This window comes from Nymphalis io, unplaced genomic scaffold (genome assembly GCF_905147045.1).
Source record: "Nymphalis io unplaced genomic scaffold, ilAglIoxx1.1, whole genome shotgun sequence".
NCBI classification, from domain to species: Eukaryota; Metazoa; Arthropoda; class Insecta; order Lepidoptera; family Nymphalidae; genus Nymphalis; species Nymphalis io.
In genome coordinates this window covers 12,501-26,866 of record NW_026089613.1, presented here as the reverse complement: position 1 = coordinate 26,866, position 14,366 = coordinate 12,501, and the positions used below count along the sequence as shown (strand labels likewise).

General features: G+C 44.8%; 2 non-coding genes and 1 pseudogene across 2 annotated transcripts; all 3 read left to right on the top strand.

Moving 5' to 3' along the window:
• The first annotated feature begins 5,012 nt into the window (after positions 1-5,012).
• Positions 5,013-6,915, top strand: LOC126780849 (small subunit ribosomal RNA). The gene has a single exon (XR_007670572.1). It is a non-coding gene; the product is annotated as a small subunit ribosomal RNA (ribosomal RNA).
• Positions 6,916-8,322: 1,407 nt separating this feature from the next.
• On the top strand, positions 8,323-8,479 carry LOC126780847 (5.8S ribosomal RNA). Its single transcript, XR_007670571.1, has one exon. It is a non-coding gene; the product is annotated as a 5.8S ribosomal RNA (ribosomal RNA).
• A 904-nt stretch (positions 8,480-9,383) lies between these two features.
• LOC126780850 (large subunit ribosomal RNA) overlaps positions 9,384-14,366 on the top strand; it is an 8,084-nt pseudogene continuing 3,101 nt past the window's right edge.

Genomic DNA, 14,366 nt, shown 5'->3' with positions numbered 1-14,366 from the left:
AATTTTTTCACATTTGAAAGATATTATAAGATGTAAATTTTGTAGTGTCACGTTCGTGGTTAGTTCGTGTCATGAACGATGTCGCTAAAGTATGTTATCGTCGTAAAATGTAAACTTCGATTCCACAATACACGAACGTACCGCGTTATTTTTTCACATTTGAAGGATATTATATTATCTTTCTGTTATAGTTCAAATGCAATGATCGAATCTAGTGTCATTTTAAAATATTTCAGATAAATAAAGTATGTATCGTCGTAAAATGTAAACTTCGATTCCACAATACACGAACGTACCGCGTTAATTTTTTCACATTTGAAAGATATTATATTATCGTTCTGTTATAGTTCAAATTTAGTGATCGAATGAAATCACTCGGATATCGTTATCGTGTTCGATTCTAATGTTATTTTAACATATTTTAGATAAATAAAGTATGTTATCGTCGTAAAATGTAAACTTCGATTCCACAATACACGAACGTACCGCGTTAATTTTTTCACATTTCGAAGATATTATATTATCGTTCTGTTATAGTTCAAATTTAGTGATCGAATGAAATCACTCGGATATCGTTATCGTGTTCGATTCTAATGTTATTTTAAATATTTCAGAAAAATAAAGTATGTTATCGTCGTAAAATGTAAACTTCGATTCCACAATACACGAACGTACCGCGTTAATTTTTTCACATTTGAAAGATATTATATTATCGTTCTGTTATAGTTCAAATTTAGTGATCGAATGAAATCACTCGGATATCGTTATCGTGTTCGATTCTAGTGTTATTTTAAAATATTTCAGATAAATAAAGTATGTTATCGTCGTAAAATGTAAACTTAGATTCCACAATACACGAACGTACCGCGTTAATTTTTTCACATTTTGAAGATATTATATTATCGTTCTGTTATATTTCAAATGCAATGATCGAATCTAGTGTTATTTTAACATATTTTAGATAAATAAAGTATGTTATCGTCGTAAAATGTAAACTTCGATTCCACAATACACGAACGTACCGCGTTAATTTTTTCACATTTGAAAGATATTATAAGATGTAAATTTTGTAGTGTCACGTTCGTGGTTAGTTCGTGTCATGAACGATGTCGCTAAAGTATGTTATCGTCGTAAAATGTAAACTTCAATTCCACAATACACGAACGTACCGCGTTAATTTTTTCACATTTGAAGGATATTATATTATCTTTCTGTAATAGTTCAAATGCAATGATCGAATCTAGTGTTATTTTAAAATGTTTCAGATAAATAAAGTATGTTATCGTCGTAAAATGTAAACTTCGATTCCACAATACACGAACGTACCGCGTTAATTTTTTCACATTTCAAAGATGTTATATTATCGTTCTGTTATAGTTCAAATTTAGTGATCGAATGAAATCACTCGGATATCGTTATCGTGTTCGATTCTAATGTTATTTTAAAATATTTCAGAAAAATGAAGTATGTTATCGTCGTAAAATGTAAACTTCGATTCCACAATACACGAACGTACCGCGTTATTTTTTTCACATTTCAATGATATTTTATTATCGTTCTGTTATAGTTCAAATGCAATGATCGAATCTAGTGTTATTTTAACATATTTTAGATAAATAAAGTATGTTATCGTCGTAAAATGTAAACTTCGATTCCACAATACACGAACGTACCGCGTTAATTTTTTCACATTTTGAAGATATTATATTATCGTTCTGTTATATTTCAAATGCAATGATCGAATCTAGTGTTATTTTAACATATTTTAGATAAATAAAGTATGTTATCGTCGTAAAATGTAAACTTCGATTCCACAATACACGAACGTACCGCGTTAATTTTTTCACATTTCAAAGATGTTATATTATCGTTCTGTTATAGTTCAAATTTAGTGATCGAATGAAATCACTCGGATATCGTTATCGTGTTCGATTCTAGTGTAATTTTAAAATATTTCAGATAAATAAAGTATGATATCGTCGTAAAATGTAAACTTCGATTCCACAATACACGAACGTACCGCGTTAATTTTTTCACATTTGAAGGATATTATATTATCTTTCTGTTATAGTTCAAATGCAATGATCGAATCTAGTGTCATTTTAAAATGTTTCAGATAAATAAAGTATGTTATCGTCGTAAAATGTAAACTTCGATTCCACAATACACGAACTTACCGCATTAATTTTTTCACATTTCAAAGATGTTATATTATCGTTCTGTTATAGTTCAAATTTAGTGATCGAATGAAATCACTCGGATATCGTTATCGTGTTCGATTCTAATGTTATTTTAAAATATTTCAGAAAAATGAAGTATGTTATCGTCGTAAAATGTAAACTTCGATTCCACAATACACGAACGTACCGCGTTATTTTTTTCACATTTCAAAGATATTTTATTATCGTTCTGTTATAGTTCAAATTTAGTGATCGAATGAAATCACTCGGATATCGTTATCGTGTTCGATTCTAGTGTTATTTTAAAATATTTCAGATAAATAAAGTATGTTATCGTCGTAAAATGTAAACTTCGATTCCACAATACACGAACGTACCGCGTTAATTTTTTCACATTTCAAAGATGTTATATTATCGTTCTGTTATAGTTCAAATTTAGTGATCGAATGAAATCACTCGGATATCGTTATCGTGTTCGATTCTAGTGTAATTTTAAAATATTTCAGATAAATAAAGTATGATATCGTCGTAAAATGTAAACTTCGATTCCACAATACACGAACGTACCGCGTTAATTTTTTCACATTTGAAGGATATTATATTATCTTTCTGTTATAGTTCAAATGCAATGATCGAATCTAGTGTCATTTTAAAATGTTTCAGATAAATAAAGTATGTTATCGTCGTAAAATGTAAACTTCGATTCCACAATACACGAACTTACCGCATTAATTTTTTCACATTTCAAAGATGTTATATTATCGTTCTGTTATAGTTCAAATTTAGTGATCGAATGAAATCACTCGGATATCGTTATCGTGTTCGATTCTAATGTTATTTTAAAATATTTCAGAAAAATGAAGTATGTTATCGTCGTAAAATGTAAACTTCGATTCCACAATACACGAACGTACCGCGTTATTTTTTTCACATTTCAAAGATATTTTATTATCGTTCTGTTATAGTTCAAATTTAGTGATCGAATGAAATCACTCGGATATCGTTATCGTGTTCGATTCTAGTGTTATTTTAAAATATTTCAGATAAATAAAGTATGTTATCGTCGTAAAATGTAAACTTAGATTCCACAATACACGAACGTACCGCGTTAATTTTTTCACATTTTGAAGATATTATATTATCGTTCTGTTATATTTCAAATGCAATGATCGAATCTAGTGTTATTTTAACATATTTTAGATAAATAAAGTATGTTATCGTCGTAAAATGTAAACTTCGATTCCACAATACACGAACTTACCGCATTAATTTTTTCACATTTCAAAGATGTTATATTATCGTTCTGTTATAGTTCAAATTTAGTGATCGAATGAAATCACTCGGATATCGTTATCGTGTTCGATTCTAATGTTATTTTAAAATATTTCAGAAAAATGAAGTATGTTATCGTCGTAAAATGTAAACTTCGATTCCACAATACACGAACGTACCGCGTTATTTTTTTCACATTTCAAAGATATTTTATTATCGTTCTGTTATAGTTCAAATTTAGTGATCGAATGAAATCACTCGGATATCGTTATCGTGTTCGATTCTAATGTTATTTTAAAATATTTCAGAAAAATAAAGTATGTTATCGTCGTAAAATATAAACTTCGATTCCACAATACACGAACGTACCGCGTTAATTTTTCGGGGGTGGGGGTGGGAGGTTAGGGGGTTGGGGGGGAGTTCTTTGTTTTATTCCTTGCGACGGGGAGGGGGTTGATATTATATATAAAACATTAAATATAAAAATATTCGAAAAAAATACATCCGCCGTTATGAAGCGCCGAATGTCATATTCATCGTCCGGCATATACATAGAGTACGTTCGGTTCGAACGTCGAACGATATATATGAAAATATTATTTCGTGAGACGCGTCGCAACCGTTGAAGATAAGACTCTATCGAAAAGTTGTTTTCTTCTAGTATTGTATTATATTATAATGTATTGCTGCCGCGGTCGTCGTCGTCGTAAGCTCGTCGCGGCGTTGTCGTTTTACAATAATAATATATTATACAAATAATGTGGAGAAATATACTTTTCGTTCTATAACTGTGCCGACCGACGGACGTACGTAAGTTGCTCTTTCTAAAGCGACTCCGGCGTCGTCATCGCTCCTCTCTCTACAAATTCATCGACATGATAACGTATGACGTTCTCGTGTAGATTTATTGTGGACCCCGATGTGTGGTGCGATGACGATGTCTTCGGAGATAAACGCGGCAGACGGAGTTTTTAAAAGATTCAGTACGTTCGTTTAATGCATATAGAAATGTATGCGAAACGGTCGTTCCTAAAACTCTTTATATTAACAAAAACTATCATGTACGAAAAATACATAACCCGAGTATCGGTACGAACACTCAAACACCGGGCGTCGATCCGAATGTTTCACGACACATATATCCGTTGAACAATAACATACGTGCACATCGTGTACGGAAGTGTTTCTAAAATGAACGATCTCGTTTCGAATATTCATATTCGTGACCGTCGAGTGTCATCTTAGAAGACGAATCGTCGTCGTCGTCGTCGTGCTCTTCTCGGGCTACTTCGATGTCGTCGGTTATTTATCATTATTTATTATGATAATGAATGAAAAAAGTCAACCGTAAGAGTCTATCGCGTCTAACGCGATCGAATCGATACGGTACGACGAACCTCGTTTCGAAGCGACGACGAACGAAGACAACGTCGTCGTCGTCGTCGTCGTTGCTAGAAACGAGAATCGAGTTAAATGAGAGAAACTTACGGCGAAGGTGTCGCGTTCGCGCAAGCACGCACGGACGTGTCGTCGTCGTCGTCGAGAATAATCTATGTTAGCTCCCTGGTTGATCCTGCCAGTAGTTATATGCTTGTCTCAAAGATTAAGCCATGCATGTCTCAGTGCAAGCCGTATTAAGGCGATACCGCGAATGGCTCAATATATCAGTTTTGGTTCCTTAGATCTTACTCAGTTACTTGGATAACTGTGGTAATTCTAGAGCTAATACATGCAATCAGAACTCTGACCAGTGATGGGATGAGTGCTTTTATTAGATCAAAACCAATCGACGGAGGGCGTCTCGTCCGAAGTCGTTAATTTTGATGAATCTGGATAACTTTTGCCGATCGCATGGTCCAGTACCGGCGACGCATCTTTCAAATGTCTGCCTTATCAACTTTCGATGGTAGTTTCTGCGACTACCATGGTTGTCACGGGTAACGGGGAATCAGGGTTCGATTCCGGAGAGGGAGCCTGAGAAACGGCTACCACATCCAAGGAAGGCAGCAGGCGCGCAAATTACCCACTCCCGGCACGGGGAGGTAGTGACGAAAAATAACGATACGGGACTCTTTCGAGGCCTCGTAATCGGAATGAGTACACTTTAAATATTTTAACGAGGAACAATTGGAGGGCAAGTCTGGTGCCAGCAGCCGCGGTAATTCCAGCTCCAATAGCGTATACTAAAATTGTTGCGGTTAAAAAGCTCGTAGTTGCATTTGTGCGCCGCGCTGTCGGTGCACCGCATCCGCGGTGATACTGACACGTTTGCGGAGCATATCGTCGGTGAGCCGGCGGTAAAACGCCGGTTCAATATCAAAATCCTATCGCGGTGCTCTTCGGTGAGTGTCGAGGTGGGCCGACAATTTTACTTTGAACAAATTAGAGTGCTCAAAGCGGGCTCAAAATGCCGCTTGAATATTTCGTGCATGGAATAATAGAATATGATCTCGGTTCTATTTTGTTGGTTTTCAGAACTCCGAGGTAATGATTAATAGGGATAACTGGGGGCATTCGTATTGCGACGTTAGAGGTGAAATTCTTGGATCGTCGCAAGACGAACATCAGCGAAAGCATTTGCCAAAGGTGTTTTCATCAATCAAGAACGAAAGTTAGAGGTTCGAAGGCGATTAGATACCGCCCTAGTTCTAACCGTAAATATGTCATCTAGCGATCCGCCGACGTTACTACAATGGCTCGGCGGGCAGCTTCCGGGAAACCAAAGATTTTGGACTCCGGGGGGAGTATGGTTGCAAAGCTGAAACTTAAAGGAATTGACGGAAGGGCACCACCAGGAGTGGAGCCTGCGGCTTAATTTGACTCAACACGGGAAATCTCACCAGGCCCGGACACCGGAAGGATTGACAGATTAATAGCTCTTTCTTGATTCGGTGGGTGGTGGTGCATGGCCGTTCTTAGTTGGTGGAGCGATTTGTCTGGTTAATTCCGGTAACGAACGAGACTCTAGCCTGCTAAATAGGCGTCGTCATTTAGGTGTGCCCGATTTCGGTCGAGCAACTCACTGGCGGCGTATTAAAATTCTTCTTAGAGGGACCGGCGGCTTCGAGCCGCACGAGATTGAGCAATAACAGGTCTGTGATGCCCTTAGATGTCCTGGGCCGCACGCGCGCTACACTGAAGGAATCAGCATGTTCTCCCTGGCCTAGAGGCCCGGGCAACCCGTTGAAACTCCTTCGTGCTGGGGATTGGGGTTTGCAATTATCCCCCATAAACGAGGAATTCCTAGTAAGCGCGAGTCATAAGCTCGCGTTGATTACGTCCCTGCCCTTTGTACACACCGCCCGTCGCTACTACCGATTGAATGATTTAGTGAGGTCTTCGGACCGACACGCGGTGGCTTCACGGCCGTCGGCGTTGCTGGGAAGTTGACCAAACTTGATCATTTAGAGGAAGTAAAAGTCGTAACAAGGTTTCCGTAGGGGAACCTGCGGAAGGATCATTAACGTACGTTTATCTATCTCGAATTCTGTTTCGTCTCTGTGCGGATCGAGCTCTTCTCTGTATACGAGCGAGATAAACAGTGCAGCACGAAAGAGCAATGAGAGTGCCGATATACGACGATATAATAAAACAATAACAATAACAACAACCAAAAAGAATCATAATACGAAAAAATGCGAATTCGATCGGTGGATCGCATTATCGTTTCTCCGACGACGACGACGACTACGTCGTCTTCGTCTAGGCGTTCGTTGATATACGAGTCGTCATCGCCTTCGACGTTAGTATCATCACGTATGAAAATAACGATATTCGCAAAAAAATATATAAATACAATACGTATCGCTGAAGCGTCGTCATCGAATCGATATACGTATATATATTAAAACGTAGTATTATAAAAAGAGATACGAATATAACGATCGTCGTAAGACGTATGTAATCGTGTACTTTCAATTCGAATGTGGACGTCGTATGTACGCGGCGAACGTAACTAGCGAGAACGCTAGCTAACGAACATCGAAGTTGCACGCGTGCAGTCTTCACTCGTCGTTACCGTAGTCGTCTTCGTTATACCTGTGTACGTAGACCGGCAAGAATCCGCGCCGCGAGTCACATGTATAATATATATACGACACTGTATACGTTTCGAGTTCAAGACTCTCGTCGCTCTTCGTTTTCGTTTTCGTCTTTCGTTCTTCGTCTACGTCTACGTCTACGTCTACGTTACGCGTCGTCGTCTCCGTTCGATTACGAGTCTCGTCATCGTTTACATCGATCGGTCGTTATGTGAGTGTCGATTTGAATTCGTTTTTGAATTTAATATGATATCGATTCGTGGTGACGTCGATGTGTTTTCGTGTTTTGTGTTTTATGCGTTATATCATATTTTCATAGAGGCCTCGTGCTTTCGATCGATACGTGCGATGATGCGTTTCACACGCTCTCCTAGACGATGATACGATGATCGACGATCAGTCAGTCAGTCAGTCAATCGGTCAGTCGGCGGGGATACGAGAAGCGTCCGCTGAAAGTTTCGTTTGTTTTTTTCGTAAAATGAAATAAAACAAAATGCGGTTCGGCGTTCGTATGTCGTTCGGATGCGAGACGACGACTCCGAATATAATAAAAACGGGGTCGTTCAACGCGTCCCTTCTGATGTTTCGACGTCGGTTTCTCGAGGAAAGCACGATGTTGTCGTCTTTCGATAGCGCATCGTCATCTTCAAATAACGTATATTTTTTTTTAATTTTTTTTTTTTAATATTTTTTTTTTTTTTAATTTTTATTTATATACTGAAAAGAAATAAAAAAAGAAAAAAAAAAAAAAATTAAACAAACTAATATCACGGGCGTGTATAGAATCGCTTCAGTGATCGTAGAAACTAATCATCATGAAAATAAACAATTACCCTGGACGGTGGATCACTTGGCTCGCGGGTCGATGAAGAACGCAGTTAACTGCGCGTCATAGTGTGAACTGCAGGACACATTTGAACATCGACATTTCGAACGCACATTGCGGTCCGTGGAGAAACATCCAGGACCACTCCTGTCTGAGGGCCGGCTGTATAAAAATATATACCACACTGTTCAATGTTTAATGTGTATATAGTTTTTCGTAATGTTAAACTTTTATACGTTATTCTCGAACACATGACGGTATCCGTTTTAGAGTTCGTTCGTATTCGTATTCGTATACGAACCGACTCTCTCTCGGTCCGTTCAAATATTTCAATACGACGTGTATGTATGTTTATGTACCATGCGTGTTCGTGTATATTACAAAATTTTTGTATTTATATACGGTTCGTGTGTACGTTTACGTCACGGAGTTTCGTTATGCGCGATGTGTGAGAGACCGAGAGCGTCGCTCGCTCTACCGATTCGTACGTCTACGTCGTCTACGTCGTCTACGTCGTCGTCGTCTTCGTCGATCGGTCTAGTCGAGAGCGCGCCCCCATCTCCGACCTTTCGATCGTCGTTCTATCGTTCGATCAAAGAGGGTAATCGGATATATGAGGGCCGATCTCTTCTAGTCTAGTGAGAGAGCGAGAGTTCGTACGTTTCTCGTTATCGAACATCGATCGAACGTATATCGATAAAACAGCTCCGTTTTCGTTACGACGTATACACATAAAGCGCGCATTGCGTACGTGATGACATGTAAACGTCGTATTCGTTTTCGAGGCGTGTCGTGTCGTGTCGTGTCGTGTCGCGTCGTGTCGTCTCTCGTGTCTGTGTTATCATTATATACACAGACGGCGGGGTGGCGAACGAACGAACGCGCGCACGTGCGTGCACGCGCGATAACGAATAGTAGGCGGACTCGACGTCCGAAGAGCGCGTCGACGCCGACGTCGGAACGGACGGATGATGATGAAGATCTCGTCTCGTCTCGTCTCGTCTCGACGAAAGCGGCGCCGTCGCGTTGACGGATATCGCGTCTGCCTCGTTTTTTTTTTATCGTTGGCCTCAGATCAGGGAGGATCACCCGCCGAATTTAAGCATATTAGTAAGCGGAGGAAAAGAAACTAACCAGGATTTCCTTAGTAGCGGCGAGCGAACAGGAAATAGCCCAGCACTGAATCCCGCGGTTGTAACGATCGCGGGAGATGTGGTGTTCGGGAGGTATCGCTTTCTCGTCGTCGCCACTCCTGTCCAAGTTCGTCTTGAACGGGGCCGTTTTCCCGTAGAGGGTGCCAGGCCCGTAGCGACGGAGCGAGACGGCGAGAGGTACGCTCCTCAGAGTCGGGTTGCTTGAGAGTGCAGCCCTAAGTGGGTGGTAAACTCCATCTAAGGCTAAATATTACCGCGAGACCGATAGCGAACAAGTACCGTGAGGGAAAGTTGAAAAGAACTTTGAAGAGAGAGTTCAAGAGTACGTGAAACCGTTCAGGGGTAAACCTGCGAAACTCGAATGAACGAACGGAGAGATTCATCGTCATTCGACGGCGTACGGGCGCGCGCCTCGATGTCGCGCATACGTGTCCCCTAGCGGGTTCGTCGTGTGTGACACGGGTCGCGTCCGTCGACGTTCGTCGACGGCGTGCACTTCTCTCTCAGTAATACATCGCGACCCGTTCGATGTCGGTCTAAGCGCCGTTCGGGAGTCCAGTCGTGTTCGTGTTCGCGCACGCACTATTGGACCGTGACGGTGGCCGACCGGCCGTCGGACGGTAGTACAAAATCGTACATATAATACGAATCGCGCACGCGTCTCACGCGCGTCCGGCCCGACGCAAGCGAACGTCGTCCGTCGATTTCCTGCCCGAGTGCGGACGTCGACGCGGCGTTGCTGTCGTCGCTGCCGTGTTTTGTCTCGGACTGTGCGCGTATCCGTCTGCGATGATTCATTTTCGGGCACTCGCAGGACCCGTCTTGAAACACGGACCAAGGAGTCTAGCATGTGTGCGAGTCATTGAGATATTTAAAACATAAAACTGAAAGGCGCAACGAAAGTGAAGGCGCGCGCGCGCTAAACACGCGCGCACGCTCAGGGAGGATGGAGCTTCGGTCTCGATCGATCTCTCGCACTCCCGAGGCGTCTCGTTTCCAATCCGTGAATGCAGGCGCGCTCTGAGCACAGATGCTGGGACCCGAAAGATGGTGAACTATGCCTGGTCAGGTCGAAGTCAGGGGAAACCCTGATGGAGGACCGTAGCGATTCTGACGTGCAAATCGATCGTCGGAACTGGGTATAGGGGCGAAAGACTAATCGAACCATCTAGTAGCTGGTTCCGTCCGAAGTTTCCCTCAGGATAGCTGGCGTCGATAATTAACAGTCCCATCCGGTAAAGCGAATGATTAGAGGCATTGGGGCCGAAACGACCTCAACCTATTCTCAAACTTTAAATGGGTGAGAACTCCGGCTTACTCGAACGATGAAGCCGGAGATCTGATGACGGTGCCAAGTGGGCCAATTTTGGTAAGCAGAACTGGCGCTGTGGGATGAACCAAACGTAGTGTTAAGGCGCCTAAAAAACGCTCATGGGACACCATGAAAGGCGTTGGTCGCTCATGACAGCAGGACGGTGGCCATGGAAGTCGGAATCCGCTAAGGAGTGTGCAACGACTCACCTGCCGAAGCAACCAGCCCTGAAAATGGATGGCGCTGAAGCGTTTTGCCTATACACTACCGTTACGGGCACGTGCGACGTTGTACGTTTGCGTCATTATGCCGTAACGAGTAGGACGTGCGCGGCGGAGTGCGCAGAAGGGTCTGGGCGTGAGCCCGCTTGGAGCCTCCGTCGGTGCAGATCTTGGTGGTAGTAGCAAATACTCCAGCGAGGCCCTGGAGGACTGACGTGGAGAAGGGTTTCGCGTGAACAGTAGTTGCTCGCGAGTCAGTCGATCCTAAGCTCAAGGAGAGATCTTATGTCGATGTGGCGTGTTTTTTTTTATATATATATATATAAACTGAATAACGCCCTTCGAGCGAAAGGGAATCCGGTTCCTATTCCGGAACCCGGCAGCGGAACCGTTTCAATAATCGTTCCCTCGTTTCAAAGCGAGTGTTCGACGGGGTAACCCAAAGTGGCCTGAAGACGCCGCCGAGGGGTCCGGGAAGAGTTTTCTTTTCTGCCTGAGCGTTCGAGTTCCATGGAATCCTATAGAAGGGAGATATGGTTCGGAACGCGAAGAGCACCGCATTTGCGGCGGTGTCCGGATACTCTCTGCGGACCTTGAAAATTCAGGTGAGGGATGTACGTGGAGATGTCGCGCCGGTTCGTACCCATATCCGCAGCAGGTCTCCAAGGTGAAGAGCCTCTAGTCGATAGAATAATGTAGGTAAGGGAAGTCGGCAAATTGGATCCGTAACTTCGGAATAAGGATTGGCTCTGAGGACCGGGGCGTGTCGGGTTTGGACGGGAAGCGGATGCGGCCGGTGCCGGGCCTGGTCGAAGCTCGTTCGTCTCTCGGGACGTTCGTGCGGAATCCGGACCCGCGTTCCGGCCTTCCGCGGATCTTCCTAGCCGTAAGGCCGCGTCGGTTTCGTCTCGTGCGCGATCGGCGCGGTTCTGTACGACCGCCGTTCAACGGTCAGCTCAGAACTGGCACGGACAAGGGGAATCCGACTGTCTAATTAAAACAAAGCATTGCGATGGCCCTCGCGGGTGTTGACGCAATGTGATTTCTGCCCAGTGCTCTGAATGTCAACGTGAAGAAATTCAAGCAAGCGCGGGTAAACGGCGGGAGTAACTATGACTCTCTTAAGTAAGCAAACCTGCGGTATTGGCCCATGGCGGTTGTGTCTGCACACATATGAAAATATGTGGGCAACCTGGACTGATCAATGTGGCATTGTCTTGGTGGAATGCTCACACCCCTAACGGGGAAGATGTTGTCTTAGATACTCACGGGTTGGTCGTAGCACGAATTTCCGAGCCCGCCGGCTAGCTTCGGGGATGCGAAGAATGCGCGGCCAGCCCGTCAAAGGGGAAGAGTGACTTGTCACGACGCCCAACTCCTATCCACAGCCTGCCCGTGGCGCCGCTGCCAAGCTGATGTGGGAGGGGGGGATCCGCACCTAAATTAGGCAGCCCGATAGTAGCCGTTGCGGTGCTGCATGCCTCGTTGGTGCAAATATCCTAATCCACTCGTCGACGAGGCCACAAGCGCTATTCCATTGCGGTCTCCACCATCGCCGATACGGTCCTCACGGATACGTCTGCGGTGGTGGAGACCGGAATCAGGCTTGACCCTGGATTCTCTTTGAGTGGTGCGACAGCCTTCCATCTTAAGGTTGTAATCCAGGTGGTGACTGCGAGGTGAGATTCCTCGCAGTAGTCCCGATGGTTGGTCTCTACGGAGACCTTCAAGCCTAGCGGTTTTCTTCGGTTGGGACCTTGCAAAAACCGTGGGCGAATCCCGTGGTTGGGTTTGCGGCCCGACCACATGGGAGATCTTACCGTTGCAAAAAGTCCAAATAAGAAAATATTGGGCCGCCCCGATCTTCCACAGGAGTCGGGGAGCACGGTCAGTTCCTCCCCGGTGGTTCGATCTGGCGTTCCCGGCGGGAACGCTGGGCGGCCACTTGGATGGACCTGTCCAATGTGTGGACGTTCTTTTGGAACCAAGACGGGGTTGGGTGTTCACAAACGTAGAGCCCACCCCGTCGAGGCCAATGCGGAGGCTGCTCCAGCGTTGGTGAAGCGCAGGTGGAGTGAGGAGGAATTGCTTCTCATGGCTCGAGTCGAGGCGCAACTTACGAGGGAAACCGGGAAGTGTCCGAACGCAGACCTTCTCGCCAAACTGCCCCAACTCCGTAGGACGTTGGAAGCAGTTAAAGGCCAACGCCGGAGTGCCAAATACAAAGGACTTGTGAAAACATGTCTGGAGGAGTTGGCACTCTCGGAAGTTGAGCCCAACGCGAGAAGGGGTTCGCGCACCGAACGGACCCCGGAAGTGCTGCCTACGAGAGAGCCAGAGAGCGCCTCCGAAGACCCACCTGACGATGAGCCACGCCGTACAGCCCAAACCCCTGTCAGCTCGAACGCGGCGCAAGTACTGGAAGATCTCCTTCGGGAGATTGAGAGACGGAAGCGGCGCTGCGAGCCTGGGGCGAAGGCTAGGAGACGTCTCCGCCGTAAGAATAATGGATTTGACTACCCGAGTGCGTCAGATTTTCGGTCTAGCCGCAGGCGGAGACGAGCTGAGTACGCACGGATGCAGGAGTTGTTTCGGAAGTGTCCCAGTCGTGCAGCAACGGAAGTAATCGACGGACACACTCGGGCCGTAAGGCACAGCCTAGGGGAACTGGAGACCTACTGGCGACCAATCCTCGAAGCAGTGTCGAGCGCCCCGGGACCTTCGAAGGAGGCCTTAAAAGCCTTCGGAAAGGGGCTCCCTTACGGGGGTGTGAACGATTACGCAAAGCTGTGGGCGCCGGTAACGATAGATGAGGTGAAAGCGTCCCGCATCGACATGAGGACTGCGCCAGGTCCGGACGGAATCCGTGCGGAGGACTGGCGGGCAATTCCGGCATCATCGAAAGCGGAAATGTTCAACGAATGGATGATACAGGGGAGTATCCCCGAATCACTGAGACAGTGTAGAGCAATTTTCATACCGAAAAGTGATGCTCCGAAAGGTCCGGGTGACTATCGGCCAATTTCGATTGCGTCGGTACCACTTCGGCACCTACACAGCATCCTGGCGAGGAGGTTGCTCGCCTGCTGCCCACCTGACGGGCGTCAGCGCGGTTTCGTGAGTGCCGATGGTACTCTCGAAAACACCGCCGTGCTTGACGCTGTGTTGGGGGATAGCAGGAAAAAACTGCGAGAATGCCACGTGGCGGTGCTCGACTTCTCTAAGGCATTCGACACAGTGTCGCACGCGGCACTTGTTGAGCTGCTTAGGGCGAGAGGGCTGCCGGATGGGTTCTGCAGATATATGGCTACCATGTACGAGACGGCGAGTACCACCTTAGCTGTCGGAAACGAACGTAGCC